This window comes from Hemiscyllium ocellatum, chromosome 44 (genome assembly GCF_020745735.1).
Source record: "Hemiscyllium ocellatum isolate sHemOce1 chromosome 44, sHemOce1.pat.X.cur, whole genome shotgun sequence".
Classification (NCBI taxonomy): Eukaryota; Metazoa; Chordata; class Chondrichthyes; order Orectolobiformes; family Hemiscylliidae; genus Hemiscyllium; species Hemiscyllium ocellatum.
In genome coordinates, this window is record NC_083444.1 from 20774437 (window position 1) to 20798860 (window position 24424).

Consider the following 24424-nt stretch of genomic DNA (forward strand, 5'->3'; position numbering starts at 1 on the left):
TATAAATTTCGACAGAGCAGTACCTTGTTTCTCTTTAAATAAACAGAATATGAACGTATCAGATTGGAGAACATATCCTTTCACAGAAAGAGTAAAAGATAGACAGCATTCTCTCTGAAAAATATGTAGCCCTTGGTGAGAAAACTGACATGGTAAACAGAATCGATAGAAAGCAGAGAAAGGTGTGGTCAGCTGCTGGCAGGAGAAAGGTTAACCCATGTGGTATAGAGGGTAGAGGATTTTAGGAGAACAGAATAAAGTAGGGAACTAATAATTTCTGAGTAATTGGAATCGGGGTGGTTCTGAACAATGAATTAGATGGTTTGTAATAGTGTGGAAGCTGAAGATGTTTAATAACAAACGGTTTCATCGAACAAAATGATTGGGAATTGGTTCAGGCGAATTCTAACTGTTCAGAAAATTGGAGAAGAAACAGACCGCACAGCCTGTTCAAACTGTTCCATCTGTTCGACCGGTCAACCCAATCAGAGCTGATTTTAGGTTTCAAAACTGGTGTCCTGTCCACTCCCCATATGCCATGATTCCCTGAGACACCAGCAATTCGTCTATTCCAATCTGATATTTATTCAGCGATGGCGCATCCACAGTCCCCTGGGATTGAGAATATTAAAGATTCAGAGGCCTTAGAGTGAAGTGCTGTCTCCACATATTTGTCATAAATAATCTGCTCTTTACTCTGAGACAGTATTCTTTTTGTTTAAGATTCCAGGCTTTTCGGAATAAGTTCTGAGCATTCAAGCACCTGCTTCTTCAGAATTTGATACAGTCCAATGCCTTTCAACTTGCTAAAATATAGACACAATTTATTCCAATACTCAGCACTGGAGCATCCTGTCTGCCAAATAGTGAATCTTATCTTTTATAAATCATTAATGTGCATGGGCCATTTCTGGCTGTGTGACACAGTTGCTCTGCTGAGAAGCAGGTGAGTTTGGTCGGCTAAATCCACAATGATGAAAGGGAAGGAGTTTCAGGACTTTTCACCTAATGTCACTTGTTATGCTGAAATGATTTTCCATGCCAGGGTAGCAAGTGGCTTGATGTGGAATTGACAACTAGTAGTGCTCCTATTTATCTGCTCTGCTTGGCACTTCAGATGATCATGTCGTGGGTCTGGAAGCTGCTCTGTGAGGAACCTTGGTGAATTTCTGCAGTGCATCTTGTCTATAGTACACACAGCTGCCACTGAGTGTTGGTGGTGGATACAGAGAATGTTTACAGTTGTGGCACAGCAAGTTTATTCTACTTAAACATGGAGAGCACAGCTGTTTTTTTAGACTAGACTAGACTAGACTTACAGTGTGGAAACAGGCCCTTCGGCCCAACAAGTCCACACCGACCCGCCGAAGCGAAACCCACCCATACCCCTACATTACCCCTTACCTAACACTACGGGCAATTTAGCATGGCCAATTCACCTGACTCGCGCATCTTTGGACTGTGGGAGGAAACCGGAGCACCCGGAGGAAACCCACGCAGACACGGGGAGAACGTGCAAACTCCACACAGTCAGTCGCCTGAGTCGGGAATTGAACCCGGGTCTTCAGGCGCTGTGAGGCAGCAGTGCTAACCACTGTGCCACCGTGCCACCGTGTTCTGTTATACAAGTCTGTTAATTGTGCAAATGTCCATGAGATTTTAAACCGGATCACACCTTACCTGACAATAGGCTGAGGGACATCACGTGACTGTCTCGAAATTTCATCTCAAAAATCTGGGATTGAGCTGATTGACAAAGATTGTGTTATAGATGGTTAAACTCAGAGCAGTGTAAGTTACAGCACACGGACCATGTATGTGTGTCTTTACTTATGCATCTCTCTGGATATGTGTGTATTTGTATATTCATGTGTGTTTCTGGCTCTGTGTCTGTGTTTCTGGTCTTTTTGACTATCTCTGTCTGACTATCTGTGTGCACGGGTGTGTGTGTGCGTGTGTGTGTGTGTGTGTGTGTGTTAGTTTGTTTCAGTGAGTGCATTCCCGTGCGTCTCTATCTTAGTGTGCCACTTTGGGCTTGTGCCTCTGTGCACTGGGCGCGCAGTTGTTTCGGGCACTGTATCCATTAAATCCGGTTAATCAAACATCTATCTGTCTTAAGTCTATTCTTTGTGCATTTAACTTGATACAATGCTGTTGGTCATGTTGACATGTCCTCTGCCTGCAATGGGACACAATTTGTCCTGGAGGGAAGTTTAAATGAATAAATGTAATAACTCTGATGAATCAATGTCTCTGTCTTTATCTGTGCCTGTGTCTGTCCCTTTTGTGTTTAAAGTGGTGCAATGTCACCCTCTGCTGGATGTTGCCAGAAATGGAAGGCTTGTGTTATGATCAGATTAGATTCCCAACAATGTGGAATCAGGCCGTTTGTCACAGTAAGTCCACACTGATCCTCTGAAGTGTAACCCAACCGCACCCATTTCTCTCTGACTGATGCACCTAACACTATGGGCAATTTAGCATGGCCAATCCACCTGATCTGCACATCTTTGGACTGTGGAAGGAAACTGGAGGACCCAGAGGAATCCGACACAGACACAGGGAGAATGTGCAAACTCCAGACAGACAGCAACCCGAGGCTGGAATCAAACCTGGGTCCCTGGTGCTATGAGGCTGTGTTGATAACCACTGAGCCGCCCTAAATAGAGATTTAATAGCACGCCTCTGCAGCAAGTGTGTCCTGAACGAGGATCTCCTGTCTCAGAGGTAAGCACACTATCACTGCACCATAACAGCCCTCAACATATAAAGAAATGTGGATTGTCTGAAATCTTTTTTCCACTGTAGCGTAGAAGTTTGAGAGGTGATCTGATATAATTTTATAAAGTGATAAGAGGTATAGGTAGAGTTAATGATAGTTTTCTGTTACCGAGGATGGGCAGTTCCAAGAGAATGGGACACAACTTTTAAGGAGAAAGGAGAGAGATTTAAAAATGACATGAGCAATTTTTTTGCACAAACGGTAGCTTTCATGTCACACGAACAAGCAGAAGTTGGAAGCAATGTGACAGTATGTTTATTGATCACGAACTTGCTTTCTCTTCATTATTGATGGATCGTTTGATTGCTCAGAACACTTAAGAAAATAACTCACATCTTTTCACAGTTCATAGAACTAGGCTAAAATTTTATACACACTCAGGGAGATAAAGCAATCTGTATATATCCATCTGTATTTCCATTCACTATTTTTGGACTGAGAACAGTGACTGCAGTTAATAAATAATAGAGTGAATAGCAGGCAGGAGCAAATTGTCCCAGAAAAATGAACTGCCTATTTTTCTGTGGTACAGGGAGGCCAGCAGAGGGTGGAATTGCATGACATAAAACACAAGAGGTATAGGCACAGAGGCAGTTCGAGGAATTGGTTCGTCACCTTTTCAAATTCAATCATTTATTCCTTCAGCCTACACTCTTAAACATACTGTATCCCATTGTGGAATAAGGTAGTTGCACACACGCCCGTGCGTGTGTGCAAATACACACACACACAAGCACACACACACACACACACATGCTCAGAGACGCACATCAACATGACCAACGGCGTTGTATCAATGTAAACAGAGGAAGGACTGACAGGGAACGAGATAGAGGTTTTTTTTAGCACAATTTCAATCGATACAACACTGAAGACAGCCGGGGTCATATTGCACAGAGACACAGACACAGAGAGAAACACAGTAATACACATACAGAGACACATGAGCAGATACATACATGTTTTCACACACAGTGAAAGTCAGATACAGAGAAACTCACTACAATACAGAAGCAAACACAGATCCACACAGATTCAGATACACAGACACACAATCAAGCAAACAGATGCACATGTATATAAACACACACATATGAAGGGACCCACGTGACACATAGAGACACACTCATCCTCTCCTTCATACTCAATCTCACCATCTCTCAAACTCATACAATCTGTACATGAGAGGGACATGGAAAATCTCGCTATCTCTCACAGTTTTTCTCTCTCTCATACTGACTCTTGCTGTCTCTCTCTCTCTCACACACACACATACACACTCTTGCTATCCCTGTCTCATACACAAACTCCCTACCTCTCACGTAGAATTTCGCTATCTCTGTCTCACAAATCCCGTTATCTCTCTTGCATAATTCCATGATCTCTCTCACACAATCCTATTGAATCTGTTGCACAATCCCACGACATCGCTCTCTCTCATACACATTCTAGACGTCCCTCTGGTGTCCCATGGGACCAGGGAAATAAGGAAAGGAGGGTGTGTTTCAGGATTTAAGCTCTATGATTAGCATTGATTATTTTGGATAACACGACATGCTCGAGGGGCTAAATGACCTATCTTTTATCGTTATTTGGGATTTCTACAGGTTCACTAACCAAGACCCACATTGTTTGGGAAAGAAAACTGTGGGGACGACTAAAGAGGCTGTGGACCGATGTGGAGAGCTTCACTGAGTAGGCAACTAATTAGCAGACGGATTGTAATGTCGAGAAATATTCCTTTGCAGGAGAGATTTCCAGACTAACTCAGTGAGCAATTAAACATCCCGTTACCTACCCTTACCACAGTTCTAGATACAGTGTAATTTTGACACTGAGGGAGCACAGTTTTCTGACCAGATATTACTACACTGCAACATTAAGATACTGAGTGTAACAGACTTTGCTACATTCCATCATACTATCATTTTGGCTTTCTATGTCGTTTGAAGTATATTTCAAACACTGTCAGACTGAAACTAACGCGGTGATGTAATTCATGCTAGGTGCTGTCGAGATGGGCGTTAGCAAAGGATTTGAGAAAATGCCTCATGGCAGGCTGGTGCAGGACGTCGAGTCTCATGGGATCCGGGGTATGTTGGCTAGATGGGTGTAGGACTGACTTGGTCACAGTAGACAGTGAAGACCAGTGAAATGGTTTTGTTCCGAATGGGGTTCAGTCGCGTGTCGATGTTCCAGAGGGATCAGTGTTAGTAACTTTGTTGATTGTAATACATATCAAAGATGTGGCGGAAAATGCAATTTGGCTGATTTCTAAGTTTGCAAATGACACCATAATTGGTGGACTGGCAAAGCATATCACGGAAATAGATTGATTGGAGATTTGGACAGAGGAAGTGTGAATGGAGTTTAATTTACACAAAAGATGCATTTGGACAATCAAATTCAGTTGCGAATTTACAATAAATGTCAGACCCTAAGGACCATTGACATACTGAGGGATCTGGGCATACAGGTCCACAGATTATTGAAAGTGGCAACAAGGTGGTAAAGAAAGCACACTGACGTTTGCTTTCCTTGACTCAAGCATCGAATGTAAAAGTTGCCAATTTATGTTACCACTTTACAAAACTTCAGTTCGGTTACATTTACAATATTGTGTGCAGTTGTGCTTGCCACATTGCTAGGTGGATGTGGATAAATTGGAGAAGGCGCAGAGAAGATTTACCATGATGTTGCCAGGTCTGAAGACTTTTCGTTCTGAGGAGAGGTTGCTTAAACGTGGACTGATTTCACAGAAAGAGGCGCAGGATGGGGAATTCCAAGACGAGGGGCCACATTTTTAAAGAGAGATTCAAAAAGAAATGGGAACAACTGTTTTTTTTATTACACAGAAGGTGTTTCGCATGTAGAAGGAACTTCCCATGCAAGTGATGGATCTGGGTACAGTTACAGCGTTTAAAAGACATTGGGATAAGTACAAGAATTTGAAACGGTTGGAGGGATCTGGGCCAGGAGCAGACAGACAGGACTGGTTTAGTTTGGGTTATTTTCAGCATGGACTAGTTGGATAAAAGGATATGTTTCTATGCTGTCTGAGTCTAAGAGGGCCCAGTTTCAAATTGAGGTGGGACTTTTAGAGGTAAATTGTGCGAAACATTTTTAACAAAGAGGGTGGTAGGTACCTGGAACGCACAGGTAGGGGAGGTGTTTGAATTAGGCATGTTAGCAAAGATTATGTTGTATGTGATAGACACGTGAAAGGGAGGCGAACAGAGGGATAGAAACAGTGCATGGGGAGAAAGGGGCATGTCAAAATAAAGATTCAAAATCAGCACAAGCTTGGTGGGATATAGGGCCTATTCCTGTGTTGTATGGTTCTTTTAAGTTAGATGAGAATGTTGCTGTGTAAAATTGTGAGACAATATGAAACAGTATTGTCCGAGGGTTTGGCTGATCTTGTACACAAAAATCAGGTAGTTAATGTAGTGATATAGCCAACAGATCAGAGGGCAAATAATACATTGCCAATTATTTCCAGGAACTTGTATTAGGAACGTGAGGACGTCTTGCTCTGAATCACTCTAGGTCAGGTATAGATTTCACTGAAGGTATTGATGAGAGTGTAACACGTAGTAACACTGTTGTACAAAGATTCAGTCAACCTCTCAAACACCAATCTCAATCACATTCATTCACACACAAATACTAAATCTCAGAAACTGACACAAGAAGCTCACACCCACAAGCACCCTCAGTCCTGCACACACACATGCATGTACTTATTTATTTTCACACGGACAGAAGCACAGCCACACAAATACGCACTAAAATTCAAATATTCTTTTCGTGAATCCACTTTAGAAAAGCATACATCTCTTTACTTTTGCAGACACATACAAAATCCTACACTGTATACACACACACAGCCACGCACTCTCAAAAACACCCACTCTCACTCTCTCACACACACACAAACTACGTGGTGAATCATTCCATGCAGATGTGTTTTATTACTCATATACTTTCTTTTAAAATTGCAGACAGCACACAACATTTCGCAGTTGGAAAATGTGACATTTTATAAATTCCTGTTTTCGTGATGTCTCCAGGCTAAATCTCTGAAACAGATTACTGCAAGCATAAGAGGTATAGTTATTAAGTTTGCAGCTGACACCCAAATTGGAGGTGTAGTGGACATCGAAGGAGGTTACCTCAGATTACAACAGGATCTTGATCAGATGGGCCAGTGGGCTGAGAAGTGGCAGATGGAGTTTAATTCAGATAAATACGAGGTGCTGCATTTTGGGAAAGCAAATCTTAGCAGGACTTATACACTTAATGGTAAGGTCCTAGGGAGGGTTGGTGACCAAAGAGACTTTGGAGTGCAGGATCACAGCTCCTTAAAAGTGGAGTCGCAGGTAGATAGGATAGTGAAGAAGGCGTTTGGTATACTTTCTATTTTTGATCATAATATTCAGTGCATATGTTGGGAGGTCATGTTGTTGCTGTACAGGACATTGGTTAGGCCAGTATTGGAATATTGCGTGCATTTCTGGTCTCCTTGCTATCGGAAAGATGTGAAACTGGAAAGTGTTCAGAAAAGATTTACAAGGATGTTGCCAGAGTTGGAGGATTTGCGCTGTAGAGAGGAAGTAAACAGGCTGAGATTATTTTTGCTGGAGCATCGGAGGCTAAGGGGTGACCTTATAGAGGTTTAAAAAATTATGCGAGGCTTGAATAGCATAAGTAGGCAGAGCTTTTTTCCCTGGGGTCGGGGAGGCCATAGGTTTCGGTTGAGAGGGAAAAGATTTAAAAGAGACCTAAGGGGCAACTTTTTCACACATAGGGTGGTACGTGTATGGAATGATCTGCCGGAGGAAGTGGTGAAGGCTGGTACAACTGAAACATTTAAGAGGCATTTGGATGGTTATACGAATAGGAAGGGTTTGGAAGGATATGGGCCGGCAGCCTTTCATGTTAGCACATCACTGACGTTAACTTTATAAATCGGGAAAAGCAAGAAAGAGTGTGGAGAGTTGGGAGTCTGCTTGTATTGGAGTGAAGTGTGGATCCACCAGAATGATAACACGCAGCAAGGGTTCAATGGCGACGGATCGATTGGCACACAACCAGGATTGTATTTGTGAAATTTAGAAGGATCTGAAATAATTGAGGTCTAGGGTGTAGGTTTGCTCGCTGAGCTGTAGGTTTGATATCCAGACGTTTCATTACCTGGCTAAATAACGTCATCAGTGGCAACCTCCAAGTGAAGCGAAACTGTTGTCTCCTGCTTTCTATTTATATGTTTATCCTGGATGGGTTTCCTGGGGATTGTGGTGATGTCATTTCCTATTCGTTTTCTGAGGGGTTGATAGATGATATCTAGATCTCTGTGTTTGTTTATGACGTTATGGTTGGAGTCCCAGGCCTCTAGAAATTCTCTGGCATGCCTTTGCTTAGCCTGTCCCAGGATAGATTTGTTGTCCTAGTCGAAATGGTGTTTTTTTTCATCCGTGTGTCGGACTACGAGGGAGAGAGTGACGTGTCTTTTTATGGCTAGCTGATGTTCGTGTATCCTGGTGGCTAACTTTCTTCCTGTTTATCCTACAGAGTGTTTGTGGCAGTCCTTGCATGGAATTTTGCAGACGATGTTGGTTTTGTCCATGGATTGTACTGGGTATTTAAAGTTTTTTAGTTTTTGTTTGAGAGTGTAGGTGGGTTTGTGTGCTATTAGGATTCCAAGGGGTCTTAGTAGTCTGGCTGTCATTTCTAACCTTATTTTATTTATGTTAAGCTGGTGAGGGTTTCTGGCTGTGTTTGTTCTGCTTGTTGTAGTTTGTTCTTGAGGAATCTGGGGACTGTATTTTTTGAGTATGTGTTCTCCTTGATTGCATTTTATATACGGTTCTCCTCTGTTTTCCGAAGTTCGTCAGTGCTGCAGTGTGATGTGGTTTGTTGGAATAATGTCCTGTTACAGCTTCATTTGTGTGTGTTGGGATGATTGCTGGTGTAGTTAAGTATTTGGTCAGTATTTGTCAGTTTTCTGTATACACAGTTTTGTAGTTCTCCGTTATCCTTTCTTTCAACTGTGACGTCCAGGAATACGAGTTTGTTGTCTGTTTCTTCCTCCTTGGTGAACTTTATGCCTGTGAGGGTGTTGTTCATGATATTGAATGTTTCTTCTACGTTGTTTCATTTTGTGATGACAAAGGTGGCATCTACACAGTGGACCGAGATTTTTCATCTGATGATTGGTAGGCCTATTTGTTCTTCTCTTTGCATTACAACTTCTGCTATGAATCCTGATAGAGGAGATCCCATGGGTGTGCCGTTAGTTTGTTTGTAGATTATGTTGTTGACGGTTAAGTGAGTGGTGAGGCACAGGTCCTCTAGCTTCATAATGTTTTCGTGGTAATGTGATTGATGGTGTTTTGGGTGTGTGTGATGGTCTCTTCTAAAAGTGTGGTAAGTGTTTCCTTTGCCAGGTCGATGTTCATGGAGGTGAACAGTGCTCCTACGTCGAATGAGGTCATTGTTTTGTCTTCCTCTATTTTGATGTTTTTGATGATTTTTAGGGATTCCTGGTTGGAGTGGATGGAGTGCTGTGATTCTTCCACTAGATATTTCAGTCTTGCACGTCGTTCTTTGGCCAGTCTATAAGTTGGTTTTCCGAGTATTTCGACTGAGACAACACATCTATCCTGGGACAGGCTAAACAAAAACATGCCAGAGAATTCCTAGAGGCCTGGCATTCCAACCACTATGCCATAAACAAATGCATAGATCTAGATGTCATCTATCATCCACTCAGAAAACAGGAAATGAAATCACCACAAACCCCAGGAAACACATCCAGAACAAACATATAAATAGAAAGCAGGAGAAAACAGCTTCGCTTCACTTGGAGGTCACCACTGATGATGTGACCTAGCCAGGTAATGAAACGTCTAGATATCAAACCTACAGCTCAGCGAGCCAACATACACCCTGAACCTCAACCTGAGCTACAAACCTTCACAAACCTTGCAATAATTGAGATTTTAAAGAAAAGAATGGACACTTTTTGGATAGAGAGAAAGGCTTCTTGCTGCTTCTGGATTGAGGACGCGAATCACTGTCTTCAGGTTTGACAATATGCTGAAACCCTTTCAGAGTTTTGAACACTTACTTATTACACTTTTACATATAAATTTATAAAGTATCAGACAGAGTTATATAGAGTTATGAGTTATATTATATTTATACTCATTCATGGGATTGTGGCATTTCTGGCTGGGCCAGCATTTGTTGCCCATAAACAGCTGATCTAGAGGAAGTGTCAGAGAGCTGCCCTCCTGAACTGTCGCTATCCACTTGGGGCAGGTAAACTCACAATGATGGAAGTGAAATGAAAGTGGCATTGGTTGAAAATCTTGGAACTCCTTTTCTTACATCACTGTGGGTTTACCCGAACCAAATCGATCATTCCGTGTGTCTGGAAACTGTGCTGTAAGTTGGTGAGTTTCTGCAGTGTAACTTGCCAATTGTAAACACTGTTGTTGCTGAGTGTTGGCGGTGAAGACAGGGAATGCTTGTGACTGTAATGCCGAGCAAGCTACCTACATGTGGCTGCAAGAGCAGGGTCAGAGACTAGAGATACTGCGGCCAGTAAGTCACCTCCTGACACCGCAAAGTCTATTCACCATCAACAAGGCATACATCAGGAGTGTGATTGAATACTCCCCACTTGCCTGGATGGCTGCAGCTACAACAATACCCAAGAAGCTTGACACCAGCGTGCTTTTATGGCACCACATTCATAAACATTGATTCATCCACCACATTTTGTCAGGAGATGCCTTGCAGAAAATCACCAAAGACCCTTAGACAGCACTTTGCAAACCCACAACTAATTCAATTTTGAAGGACAAGGTTAGCAGGTACGTGGGAACACCATTACGTGCGAGTTCCCCTCCAAGCCACTCCACACTGACTTGTGAAGTCCTGGATTTCCCTCCCTAGCAGCATTGTGGTTAAACCACTGCGAGTGGGCAGCAATGATTCAAGAAGGCCCCTCACCACCACCTTCCCAAGGGCAAATAGAAATGGGCTATCAGTGCTGGCCAACCAGAGACTTTCAAGTCCCTGAAACGAATTCTTTTATAAAGAAACTATGGAGAGCACAGGTGTTCCTGATGTGGTCTGATATTAATTTTGTTCTGACTATTTACTTCGCAGAATCTGTTCTGTGAAATAAAAATGAACAAAACTGGATATGTTCAGTGGGTCATAGAGGGTGGACTCAACAGGTTGAGTCATTCCTTGCCCAAATGGAATGGATCTTGCCAAGTTGCTGCTATTCATTTTCCTTTCGGTCCATTTCTCTCGTGGACTGTTCGCTCCATTATCTGCTGCATTTAATTGTTGACTTTCAGGTATTACTTGGATTTTTTATTCATCAATTGAATTATTTTTATAACTGGATTTTTCATGGTATATTTTAACTGTTCTCTGAAAGTTTTCTGTGTCACCACACAAATAAGTGCATTTGAGCAGTAGCCTAAGTCCCGTAGCATATATGTGACTTGTTCAAAGAGATGCAAAGCAGCAGAATCCAAGGAATAAGCAGCTTGAAAGCGATATAAGATAAACATCAACCAGAAAAATAGGAAACTGGCAGATACGGAAAATAGTAAAATTTTAGAATTCCGTCTGGTCTCTGCCTCTGGGTCATTCACTGATTTTCTCTGAACCTTGGGCCCTTTTTGGATCTTAATGGCTTCTAATATATGCCTGACAATCAGAAGGTTGATAAAAAGAACAAAAATGAATGGCACAAATGGTGTTAAAAAATGTTCAAAATATTTAAAACTTGCCCACCGAAGGTCACTGTAATAACTGGACCTGATATAGCAGAACCACGGAACTTTATTGATGAATTTTCTAGGTTTATATCGAAAGTAGTTGGGAATGTTCTTTATAGTAAAGATAATGCAGATTGTTGCTACAACCTTCATTGCAGTTTTCTTTGTGCAATATTTAGCTTTCATCTGATGAAAACAAATGGCAACAAATTGATCAAACGAAAAAGCAGCAGTGAACCAGACAGAACAATCTACAGTCAAGAGGCTCAAGACAGAGATAATACTACAGACAGGAGTGATGTCCAGGAAACATGTTGGATAATAATAGAAACGCAACCGATAAAGTATAGCATCAAAAATAATGAACAGCAGATCAGACAATGTCATGGCCAACAGATAGCAAGTGGTGCATTTCGAAAGTGCACACTTTTCCCCAGTCAAGAACACAATCGCCACTAGAATAACTGTAAGAGAAAGTAAAAAGAACTTGAAGTTACAATTTAGATAAGCTCTGTGCCGGAGCCCAGAAAGTTAGTGAAAATTGCTATTCCACATCAAACAATGTTTCAAAATTGTAAACCTGAGCAGCCAACTCTCTGAATGAATTATTTGCACTTTGAAAAGACAGAAGGAAGAACGTGATCAGCAGATTACTCCGAGAAACACGGTCATGTACTCAGTGCTTAATTAGGGTCTGCAGCTGTTTATTCCACCTACTTTATCATTTACTGTGACCGACTGGAGTTTCCTGTCAGACCACAACATCCTCACAAAGACACCACGGATCAATAAAACAAAGAATGGGAGACACAAAATATTGACATTGATTGCGTAATTCCTGTAATTTGTTAAGGAGTCGCCACTGCTCAGATTGAATCCAGAAGAGTATCATGACATGATATCAACTACAGTACAGTACAGAATCAATCCACAATGTTCAGGAATAGATGCCCTGCACTATATGATAAAAGAGATTATCCAGTACTGAGTTCCTCCCTCATGTGATGAAGGGCTCATGCCCAAAACGTCGATTCCCCTGTTCCTTGGATGCTTCTTGACCTGCTGTGCTTTTCCAGCAACCCACTGTCGACTCTGATCTCCAGCATTTGTAGTGGTCACGCTCTCCTACAGAATTGAACATCCTAACAATCTGTTCCATGGAAGTATTCAGCAGTGAATGCAACTGCCATGTCACTGGTTGGATACATACTACAATCAAAAGAAATTCAACTTTTGGCACAGACACCGCCACTTGTACAAGACTATAAACTGCAGACCCCACCCAAAAGAAATCTGAATCCATGCAGGATTTGTCATTGCAAATATATGGTTTGGAAGTTACACACTTTATCTGGGATTAGGCAAAGCTTCCTGTCTGATGTCCAGGCTCACGTTTCCTCACCGAGGCCATCTCCTTCTGAACAGAGATCCCAACCCTGCCCACTCCCAAATATAGAGGACAAGCTGGGGATGGAAATCCCCATAGTTTACCCAGAACTAGCCGTGGAGATCATGAGAATTGTAACACAGCTTTTTTGAGGACACCCAAGTATGTACTGTGGCTTGGTCACAAGACCTGCTACTGTAGATTCAGGCCAATGCCAAAGATTAGAGGAGACGTTCGCCAATGATTAGATTAGATTAGATTACTTACAGTGGGGAAACAGGCCCTTCGGCCCAACAAGTCCACACCGACCCGCCGAAGCATAACCCACCCATACCCCTACATTTACCCCTTACCTAACACTACGGGCAATTTAGCATGGCCAATTCACCTGACCTGCACATCTTTGTGACTGTGGGAGGAAACCGGAGCACCCGGAGGAAACCCACGCAGACATGGGGAGAACGTGCAAACTCCACACAGTCAGTCACCTGAGGCGGGAATTGAACCCGGGTCTCTGGCGCTGTGAGGCAGCAGTGCTAACCATTGTGCCACCGTGCCACCCACGAATGGATAAATCTCTATTAATTGGGAGGTATAGATAATCATCCTGGGAGCTGAGTTTGATGTCCACAATCGCTGATGTTGGAAATTCAATTCAATAATAATCTAGATATCTGATTTCAAATGAGGATGAATGATCAGTTGTCAACAGAAAACAAATCTCACACACTATTGTCCTCTAGGTATGAAACTATCATCTTTATCTTGTCTGGTTTGCAACTGACTCCAGAACCACAACAAACTGGTTGACTCTTACCTGCACTGTGGACAATTAGGAAAGTGTGGTGAGTGTTGTCCTAACCAGTGAAACCCAAACACATGCAATAAATAAAAGAAAATTGAGCTCCCCATTCACAGCCAGCACCCTGCTACAGATGACTGCTCACTTTCGACACCATCCTATACATATAAAATGATCCCCTCCAGATTTGATCCACTTTTGATGATAATGGATCCTCCAATTGATTCAAGTTGGTTTACTGGAGTAGGGAACTCCAACACATCAACCAGTACCCATCACTGACAACCGAGGCAAAAGAGGACAACCGAGGCAAAAGAATCTGTCTCCTAGTTTCAGACCAGTTAGAGTTGCGAAATTCATTAGCTTTGGCAAAATAATTTATGACACGAATTATCCACAGAGACTGCTGATACCCAAACTTGACAGAACCTCAGTATCAATCATCCAGACTTTCACCTTGGGTATATCTCCTGCTCTCTGCCGTACGAGACATTCTGTGTGACACTGACCATCCTTCGGGTTCACAGATATCCTCTTGCAGAGTTGGCAATGGGGATTACTTTTAAATGTGAAATTTAGTGGTCAGGCCAATGTTCATTTCCTAGATCTATTCGCCCTTCTGATGGCCTGCTTGAACGTCTCCATTGCCTGGGGTGCATAAAATCAACAGTGTTTTGGGGGGAGAATTGCAGAACTCTTACACCACAACTGTGATGCAATGACAATATTTATCCAAGTCAACATGAAATCTGGGTTGACAGGCAACTTATATGCAATGGTGTTTCTATGCATCTGCTGTCCTTGTTCTTGCACGTGTTTGAGGTCATGGGTTTGCAAGGTGCTGCTGAAAGAGACTTCACGTGTAACTGTTTTACATTTGAAGGTGAAATTCATTGCAGATCGCATGTGTCACCGGTGAATAGCGTGAGTACTGAATGCGGTGATTGGCATGCCTTTCGATCATCTGTTTGTCCTCCAAAATGTGGTGCAGTGTGAGTGTTGCACTCACTGATGCATTTGAGCTACATGTGGGAAGAATTCTATCCCACCCCAAGTTATGCTTTTTGGGTAGTGGGCATTGATTGGAGAGGCAGTAAGGGAGCTTATTGCAACTTTAACCAGATTATCTGACAAAATCCTGTGGCTGCTGCACTTGGATGGCTTGAGCATGAGGTTATTTCCTTGTCAATCATTGGGGCAGGTGGTTCAGAACCATGCATTTAGTAATATCATAATCAGCCAATGGGAGATACTTTTGGAGAAGATCACTGCCAGATGCTTTTGGGATGCGAATCTTACGTGTCAATTGTCGGACAAAGCTCAATGTTATCTCGCTGTACAAGAATACAGCTGTCTTCATTTTGTAGGAGTAAATGGCGCTGAAAATTGTGCGGTCAGGAATAAACACCAACAGTTTTATTTATACCTCAACCTCTCTCTTGGAGAGAGAGAGAGAGAGAGAGAGAGAGGAGAGAGAGAGAGAGACTTAGACAGACAGACCGACATCTGGTGGTGAGTTGAGCGGAAGGATCACAGGGCTGGTTGGCTGCTTTGTGATGTAGAGTTACACCAATAGCACAGGCTCATTTTCCACCCTGCACAGAGATCAGCGTGAAGTTCCCAACTTCTCCACCTCGTCCCTCTCCTAGGCATAGTCACTGTGGAATATTTTGAAAATTGTTTCATTAAGCTTGAGCATAACAAGTGTTAAAGGCAAATGTTAATTCAGAAACAGAACTTATAATTCCAATTGGAATCGATTCAAAGCAGACATTAGCAAATGTCACAAATAGACTGCGGCCAAGAAATTGTGGTTAGCGTGTGAGGACCCTCTTATGAGTGTCATCTTGTGGTTAGGTTATGTGATTTCAGAGAAGACTTTTTTGTTTACAAAATATATAAAGTCACAAAAGAAGAAGCATGGTTGTGGACGTCTCAACTTGTAACCATCTAATCGTTATATAACAAGAAATAAAGATGGATTTTTAAAAAAAAATCGCAGGCTCATTTTCAAAAAAATAAACACCTAATCAACTTGGAATATTCTGTCATATTGCAAAGATAATGTTGGAAAATTGAAGAATCCCATCACCCTATCAGCACCAGAGATAAATGGCATAGATAAGGTCACCAGCAAAGGTCGTTTCCCGAGGGGAAGGGACTCCAAAACTAGAGGTCATCAGTTTAAGGTGAGAGGGGAAAGATTTAACATGGTCCTAAAGGGCAGATATTTCACACTGGGTCGTGCGTATATGGAATGAATTGTCAGTGGTAATTGCAACATACAGTTCGAAGTTTTAAAATTATTGTTGGACAGTTACTTAAATAGGCATAGTTTAAAGGGACATGGACCAAATAAAATGAAATTGGACGAGTTTAGTTTGGCAAACTTAGTCAGCACGCTTGAGTTGTACCAAAGGTCCTGGGAGTGTGACTGAACAGAACTTGGAGTGAAAGTTCATAGTTCTTTTAAGGTTATATTTCAGATACACAGGGTAGTGAGGAATGTGCTTGGTACATTTACTACTAATTATCATGTCGTGAGTACATTGGGAGGTCATTTTATGGCTGCACAGAATATCACTGAGACTACTTTTGGAATACTGAGTTTAAATCAATACTGAGCTCTCACTGCTATCGAAAAGAACGTGAACTTGAAAGGGTTCAGAAAAGATTTACATGAATGTTGTCCAGATTAGACAGTTTGAGCTCCAAAGTGGGGCTGTAAAGGCTGGGTTTATTTTCACTGCAGACTGAAGGCTGAGGGCTAAACTTGTAGAGGATTTTAAAATCATGAGGGAAGTGGATAGGGTTAAAAGCTAAAGCCTTTCTTCCCCCTAGAGCAGGGAATCCAAAACTAGAGCATATGAATCTAAAAAATTTTTTGAAACTTGAAATGGTTCATAAAAGATTTACAGGGATGTTGCCAGAGTTGGAGGATTTGAGCGATAGGGAGAGGCTGAACAGGCTGGAGCTGTTTTCCCTGGAGCGTCAGAGGCTGAGGGGTGACCTTATAGTGGTTTATGAAATTATGAGGGGCATGGATAGGATAAATATACAAAGTCTTATCCCTGGGGTCAGGGAGTCCAGCAATAGAGGGCATAGGTTTAGGGTGAGAGAGTAAAGATATACAAGAGACCTCAGGAGCAATATTTTCATGCAGAGGGTGGTACGTCTATGGAGTGAGCTGCAAGAGGAAGTGGTGGGGGCTGGTGCAATTGCAACATTTAAGAGGCATTTGGATGGGGAAATGAATAGGAAGGGATTAGAGGGATATTGGCCAGCTGCTGGCAGGCGGGACTAGATTAGGTCGGGATATCTGGTCGGCATGCACAGGTTAGACTGAAGAGTCTGTTTCCATGCTGTACATCTCTATGACTCTAAGATGGCAAAGATTTAAAAAGGACACAAGGGGCAATTTTTTCATGCAAAAGGTGGTGCATCTATGTGTGGAGGCTGGTGCAATTACAACATTTAAAAAGCATTTGGGTTCAGTAAATGAATAGGAAGGAATGGGGGAGAAATAAAGGCCAAATTCTGACATATGGGACTGGATTAATTTAGGATATCTGATTGGCTTGAATAAGTTCGATCAAAGGATCTATTTTTGTACTGTACAATGTGATGGGCCTATGTGAAGCACATCGGTCATGATGGAATGGCAGTTCAGATATGATGCACCGAATGGAGTAATTGTGCTCCTCCATCTTATGGTCTTTCCATGCATTTGCTACTGTCCTGCCTCTATATTACACAGCCCACGGGTTGGAAAATGCACTCTGGTCCATTTTGCAGAACTGTTACTATTAAGTGTACGTGGTGGAGGGAATGAAGGCTTGTGAATGTGGTGCCAATCAAGTGGTTTGATTTATACTGGATTGTATTGGAGCTGCCCTCAGCAAGCTAAGTGGGAAATATCCCATCATACTCCTAACTCACCATCTATGAGGACAGGCTTTGAGAAGTCAAGGCATAAGTTAGTTTCTGTAGGATTTAAAGTATTTGACTGGCTCTTGCGAACATTATATTTATTGATGCTATTAATCACCTTGTTGAGAAATGACATGTCACAAGTATGGAAGAGATGAGATTAAGTTGGGTGCTAGGGAATTTGCCACTACACCAGAATAACCCTGCACCCTGTGTTCATACTCATGTACCTTTTCAGTTTTAGGTCATGAAATAGCCATGATGTTAGCTGCTAGACTGAGCTGCAAGCCTGAACAATATGAATGTCCATTTCTCAAGAGAGTGGACTAGACCTGTGATAATTCAAAATGCACTTAGATTTAGAGAAATTACAGCACAGAAACAAACCTTTCAGTCCAAATAACCCATATCCCAAATAACCTAGTCCCATTTGAAAGCATATAGCCTATGAACCATTCCTATTCAAAAACCTATTCAGATGCCTTTTACATGTTTCAATTGTGGCAGCCTCCTCTATTTCCTCTGTCAGCTCTTTACATGCATGCACCAACGTCTGCATGAAAAAGTTGCACCTTAGATCTCTCTTAAGTCCTTCCTCTCTCAGCTTAAACCTATGGCCTTCAGGTTTGGATTTGACCACCTTGGGGTAAAGACCTTGGCTATTTTATTTGTGCATCTCATGAATTTACAACCCTTCTTTCAGGTTACTCCTCAGTCTCTAAGGCTTCAGAGAAAATACGACTCCAAGGAACCATTGTTCAGCAACACTCTCCAGGAGCGTACCATTAACAGTAGACGTCTGCCCTGATTTGCCTTTCCAAGATGCATTCAATCACATTGATCTAATTTAATCTTCATTTGGCAGTACTCAGCCCTTTGGCCCATCTGCTGTAATGTGAGGTAAACTCCACTGTTGACCAGTAGACGACAATTTATTTTTTCTGCAAACTTACTAACTAAACCTCCTAACTTCCCATACAAATCATTCACTTAAATGACAAATGCAGTAGACACAGCACTGATCTTTGTTCACTCTGTTGGTCACAGGTCCTCAGTCTGGAAAGCGAGCCTCCAAAATCACCCTCTGTCCTCTACGTTGAAGCCGGTTCTGTATCCAAATAGTTAGTTTGTGTATCCCATGTGATCTAACTTTTCTAATCGGTCTACCATGAGGAAATTTCTCAAATGCCAAACTGAATTCCAGATAGATCATGTTTATTGCTCTGCCCTCATTAATCTTCTTTGTTACTTCCTCTAAAAAACTCAACCTAGTTCGTGAGAGATGCTTTCCCATACTCAAGCCTTGTTGACTATCTGTAATCAATCATTGAATTGACAAATACATGTAAATCCTGTTCCAGAGGATTCTCTCCAACAATTTGACCACCACCAATGTCTGGCTCACAGATCTATAGTTTCCTGATATTTCCTTTACTAATTTTCTTATATAATAACACCATGTTAGCCAATCTTCAGTCTTCCAGAATCTCACCTATGACTAGCAATGACACAAATATCTCAGCAAGGAAATGACCAATCACGTTCCTAGCTTCCCCAGAGTTCTAGTGTCCACCTGATCTGGTCCTGAGGATTTATCCACCTTTATATGTTTTAAGCCACCCAGCACTACCACCTCTAGAGCATGGACATTTTTCACGATATGACCATTTATTTCCCCACATTCTGCATCTTTCATATCATTCTCCCCGAGTTACATGTTTGTTCTTAATGTGTTCGTAGAAGCTCATTGGATTTTCCTTAACTCCGTTTGTCCAAACCATCCCATGTCCCATTTGTCCTCCAGATGTCCACCTTATGGTCACATACTACTGCCTTTCTATTCTTCAGGGGATTCAGTCGATCTTTGACATATGCTTCCTTCTTTTCCTTGATCCAAAACTCAATTTGTGTAGTCATCCAACGGTTTTTACACCTACCAGCATGGCCTCTTACTCGAACGGGAGCTTGCTATCTCTAGATTCTTGTTTCCTCCTTATTTTATGTTTTCCGATTTGCCAGCTGTACCTTTAACTCTGAGTTATCCTTACCAGTACATTAGTCCCCTTCAAATTCAAGGCCAATCCATCTTTCAGAAACCGGCCACTTCTACCCCAGACGAGATTCCAATAAATCAAAACTGTGAATCCCTTTCTCCTGAAACAGCTCCTCAGTCATGCATTCTTCTCTTTACTATTCCTACTATCAATAGCTCGGGGTACTGGGAGTAAGCCAGAGTTTACTACTATCAGAGACTAACTTTTTTTATGTTCCTGCCTTAATTTCTATATTTTCTTGTCTGAAACTCATCCTTTTCTCTTCCTTTGTCATTAGTTTCAATGTGTACAACTGCCTCTTTCTGCTCCCAATCCCGTTTGCAAAAATTCTGATTCCATATAAAGGCCTAATGCCCAAAACATCCATTCTATTGCTCATCGGATGCTGTGTTTTTCCAGCACTACACTCTCGACACTGATCTCCAGCATCTGTAGTCCCCGCTTTCTCCTTTGAAAATATACTTGCATCTCGCCAAGATATCCTTGATCCTGGCTTCAGCGGGGCAATATACCATTCCGATGTCTCGCTGTTGGCCGTAGTAACATCTATCTGTGCCTTTGGTTATAGCAATCAAATTCAACAACCAGATCAAAAAATATTAACACCTACTCTCGCTGCCTTAGAATCCAATAACATTCGTCCCAAATTGGAACGATAGAACAAATTCTGCTAAGAGCCCTCAATCTGTTATGGACCAAGCCACACCCCCTCAATACACTTTAAGAAGGTAGTCGAAACACTTTTTTAAAAGTTTCAAGTTGGATGTATCTGGGATATTACAGAAATAATGCTGCTGATCATAGCATTCGGAATTTTTAAAAAAATTGTTGAACCACAAGCAACAAAAACAGAATTTAGAATTACTTAATTATAGAACATAGAACATCACAGCTCAGTACAGGTTCTGGGCCACTCAATGTTGCACCAACGTGTGAAACCCATCTGAAGCCAATCTAACCTACACTATTCCATTTTCATCCATATGTTTATCCAAAGACTATTTAAATGCACTTGAATTTGACGATTCCACTGCCGTTGCAGGCTGGCCATTCCACACCCCTACTGCCGTCTGAATAATGAAACTACCTCTGGCATCTTTCTTATATCTATCACCCTTCAAGTTAAAGCTATATCCCCTCGTGCTAGCCATCATCTTCCAAGAAAAAGAAGTTGTACTGTCCATTACATCTAACCCTCTGATTATCTTATATGTCTCAATTAAGTCACTCTCAATTTTCTTTCTAAGGAAAACAGCCTCAATTTTTTCGACTTTTCCTCGCAAACCATCCCAGACACCAGGCAACATCCTTGTAAATCTCTCCTGAACCCTTTCCAAAGCTTCCACAACATTCCTATAATGCGATCACCAGAACTTACATAATACACTAAGTGCAATTGCATCTGATTTTTTTTACAGCTGCAACATGACCTCACTTCTCCGAAACTCAACGTTCCTATAAATCAAAACTAACAGAGTGTGACTTCTTAACAACGCTATCAACCAAGGTGACAATCTTCAGGGACCTATGGACATGGACAGTGAGATCTCTCTGCTCATCTACACTACCAAGAATCTTACCAGTAACCCAGTACTCTTCATTCTGTTGCACCTTCCAAAGAGAGTCACCTCACACTTTTTCACATTAAACTACATTGCCACGTTTCATCCCAGTTCTGCAGCGTATCTATATCTCTCTGTATCCTACAACATCCCGCAGCGCTATCCACAAATGTACCGACATTAGTATCATCCGCAAATTCACTAACCCATCCTTTACACCTTCATCCAGGTCATTTCTAAAATGACAAACAGCAATGGTTCCAAAATGGATGATTGCATGACACCGCTGACCTCCAAAATGAATATTTCCCATCAACAAGCACTCCATTTTCTTTCAGCTCACTAGTATCTAATCCAAACCGCTACATCACTCCCAATCCCTTCCTTCCATATTGCATGCAATAGCTTACCATGGGGAACTTTATCAAACGCCTTTGTAAACTCCATTTACAAAAGTTTTAAACTCACCCATTATATGGTCACCTTCTCAAATACCACAATAAGTTCTGTTAGGCATGTCCTATCCTTCACAAAACCATGCTGACTATCCCTAATCAACTTTTTCATTTCTAGATGATTGTATTTCCTATTTCTTATCACCTTTTCCAACAGTATACCTACAACCGAAGTAAGGCTCACTGGTATATAATTGCCAGGATTGTCTCTACTCCCCTTCTTGAACAATGGAACAACATTTGCTGTCCTCCAGTCTTCTGACACTATTGCTGTAGACAATGAGGACATAAAATCATAGCCACAGGCTCTACAATCTCCTCCCTGGTTTCTCAAATAACCGAGGACAAATCCCGTCCAGTGCCGGGGACATATCTATTTTCACACTTTCCAAAATTGCAAAAACTTCCACCTTGCGTAGTTCAATCCCATCCAGTCTACAAGCCTGTATCTCGGTATTCTCGTCGACACATTGTCTTTTCTCAGGGTGAATACTTACGAAAACTATTCATTTAATGCTCCCCTGTCACCTGTGACTCCACACACAACTTCCCACTACAATCCTTGAGTGGCCCTAATCTTACTCTAGGTATTCTTTTGCCTTATGTACCTATGGAAAGCCTTAGACTATTTCTTGACCTATATGGCAATGACTTCTCATATCCTCTCCTGGCTATTCATCAATTTTAATTTAGGTCTTTCCTGGCTAACATGTAACTTTCACACGCCAGAACTGAGCATTCATGTCTTATCCTAACAAAAGCCACTTCCTCTTGACAAGAGCTTCAGTTCTTTACTAAACCACCACTCCCTCGCTGGACAGTTTCCACCCTGCCTGACAGGTACATACTTATCAAGGACCTGTAGTCGCCTTACCTTGAATAAGCTCCACATTTCAATTAAGCTCGCCCCCTCTGTTCCTTCCACATCCCATGCATCCTTAATTTTGCCTAATCGCGTGATACTCGCGTTTCCACCAGCTATAACTCTTGCCCTGCGCGATACATCACGCCCTTTCTATCACTAAAGTGAACGTAACTGAATTATGGTCACAATCACTAAACTGTCCACCTCCCTCCCAATCTAACACCTTTCCGGCTTCATTACCCAATACCAAATCAAACGTGGCCTGGCCCTTTTGGCTTGTCTAACATGGCATCAGAAAACCCTCTTGCATGTATTGGACAAAAACTAAGCCATCTAAACTATTAGAACTATATTATTCCCACTCAATATTTGGAAAGTTAAAGTCGCGCGTAACAACTAACCTGTCACTCTCGCTCCTATTGAGAATCATCTTTGCTATCCTTTCCACTGCATTTCTCGACATATTCAGAGGCCAATAGAAAACTCACAACAGGCTGATCGCTCCTTTCTTATTTCTAACCTCAGATCATACAACCTCAATAAACGAGTCCTCAAACATCCTTTCTTCCGCTGCAATGCTGTCCATGATAAAAGTGCCACAGCTCACACCCCGCCCCTTTTGACCGCCATTTACCATCATCCCTGTTCTTACTGAAACATCTAAATCCAGGCAATTGCAATGCTTCACGTTCTCCCACCCTATTCTGGATGCTCCTGGTGCTGAAGTAGACACACGTCAAAACAATGTCTTGCTTTCTGGTGCCCTATTGCGATCTGGAAACCTCATTCCTGTCCTCATTACTCTGGACCTCATGTATACTGGAACTGTAATTTCGGATCCCAATCCCCTGCTGTATTAATTTAAACCTTTCTGAGGAGCCTTAGCAATTTTCTCCCCCAGGATATTGGTACCTCTCTCGTTCTGGTGAAGACCATCCTATTTGGACAGATTAAAACTACGCCATAAAAATCCCCAATTATTCAGGAATCCATACCCTACCTTCTGCAGCATCACTGCAGACATGTATTCAACTCCTCTCTTCACAAGCAAGTGACATGGCTAACAAACCAGAGATAGCAACTCTGCTTGTTCTAGCTTGAAGTTTCCACCCTATTTTCCTGAATGTGAGCCTCCAATCTCCATTTCTCTTGTTACTTATGCCATTAGTGCGTATTTGCACCAAGACTTGGGGCAGCTCCTCCTCCCACTCAAGGATCCTGAAAACACGATCAGAGACATCATAAATCCTGGCACCTGGGAGACAACACACCAACGTGAGTCTCTCTCTTTCCCACAGAACCTCCTATATGTCCCACTAACTATGGAGTTCCTATTTAGTAATGTTCTGCCCTTCTTCCTCCTTCTTTTCTGAGCAACAGGGACAGACTCTGTGCCAGAGTCCTGTGCTACTTTGACTACCTCTGGTAAATCGCCCCTCCAACAGTCTCCAATCGCTCTAATTGTTGAGGGGAACAGTCCCCGGGGAACCTGTCGGTTTTCTTCCTGTCCGCTGACTGTAACCCATCTACCTTCTTCAAGTCCCTGAGGTGCGACTACATTCTTGTATCTCCTCTCAATAACATCCTTCACCTCCCGAATGATCCAACTTTCATCCAGATCCAGCACCAGATCTAGAATATGGTTTTTGCGGATCTGGAGTTGGGTGCACTTCCCATAGATGCAGTCAGCAGGGACACTGGTGGTGAACCATACCTCACACATTCTGCATGAGGAACATTCGATTCCCCTGACCTCCATTCCCACTGTTCTAAATTCCAA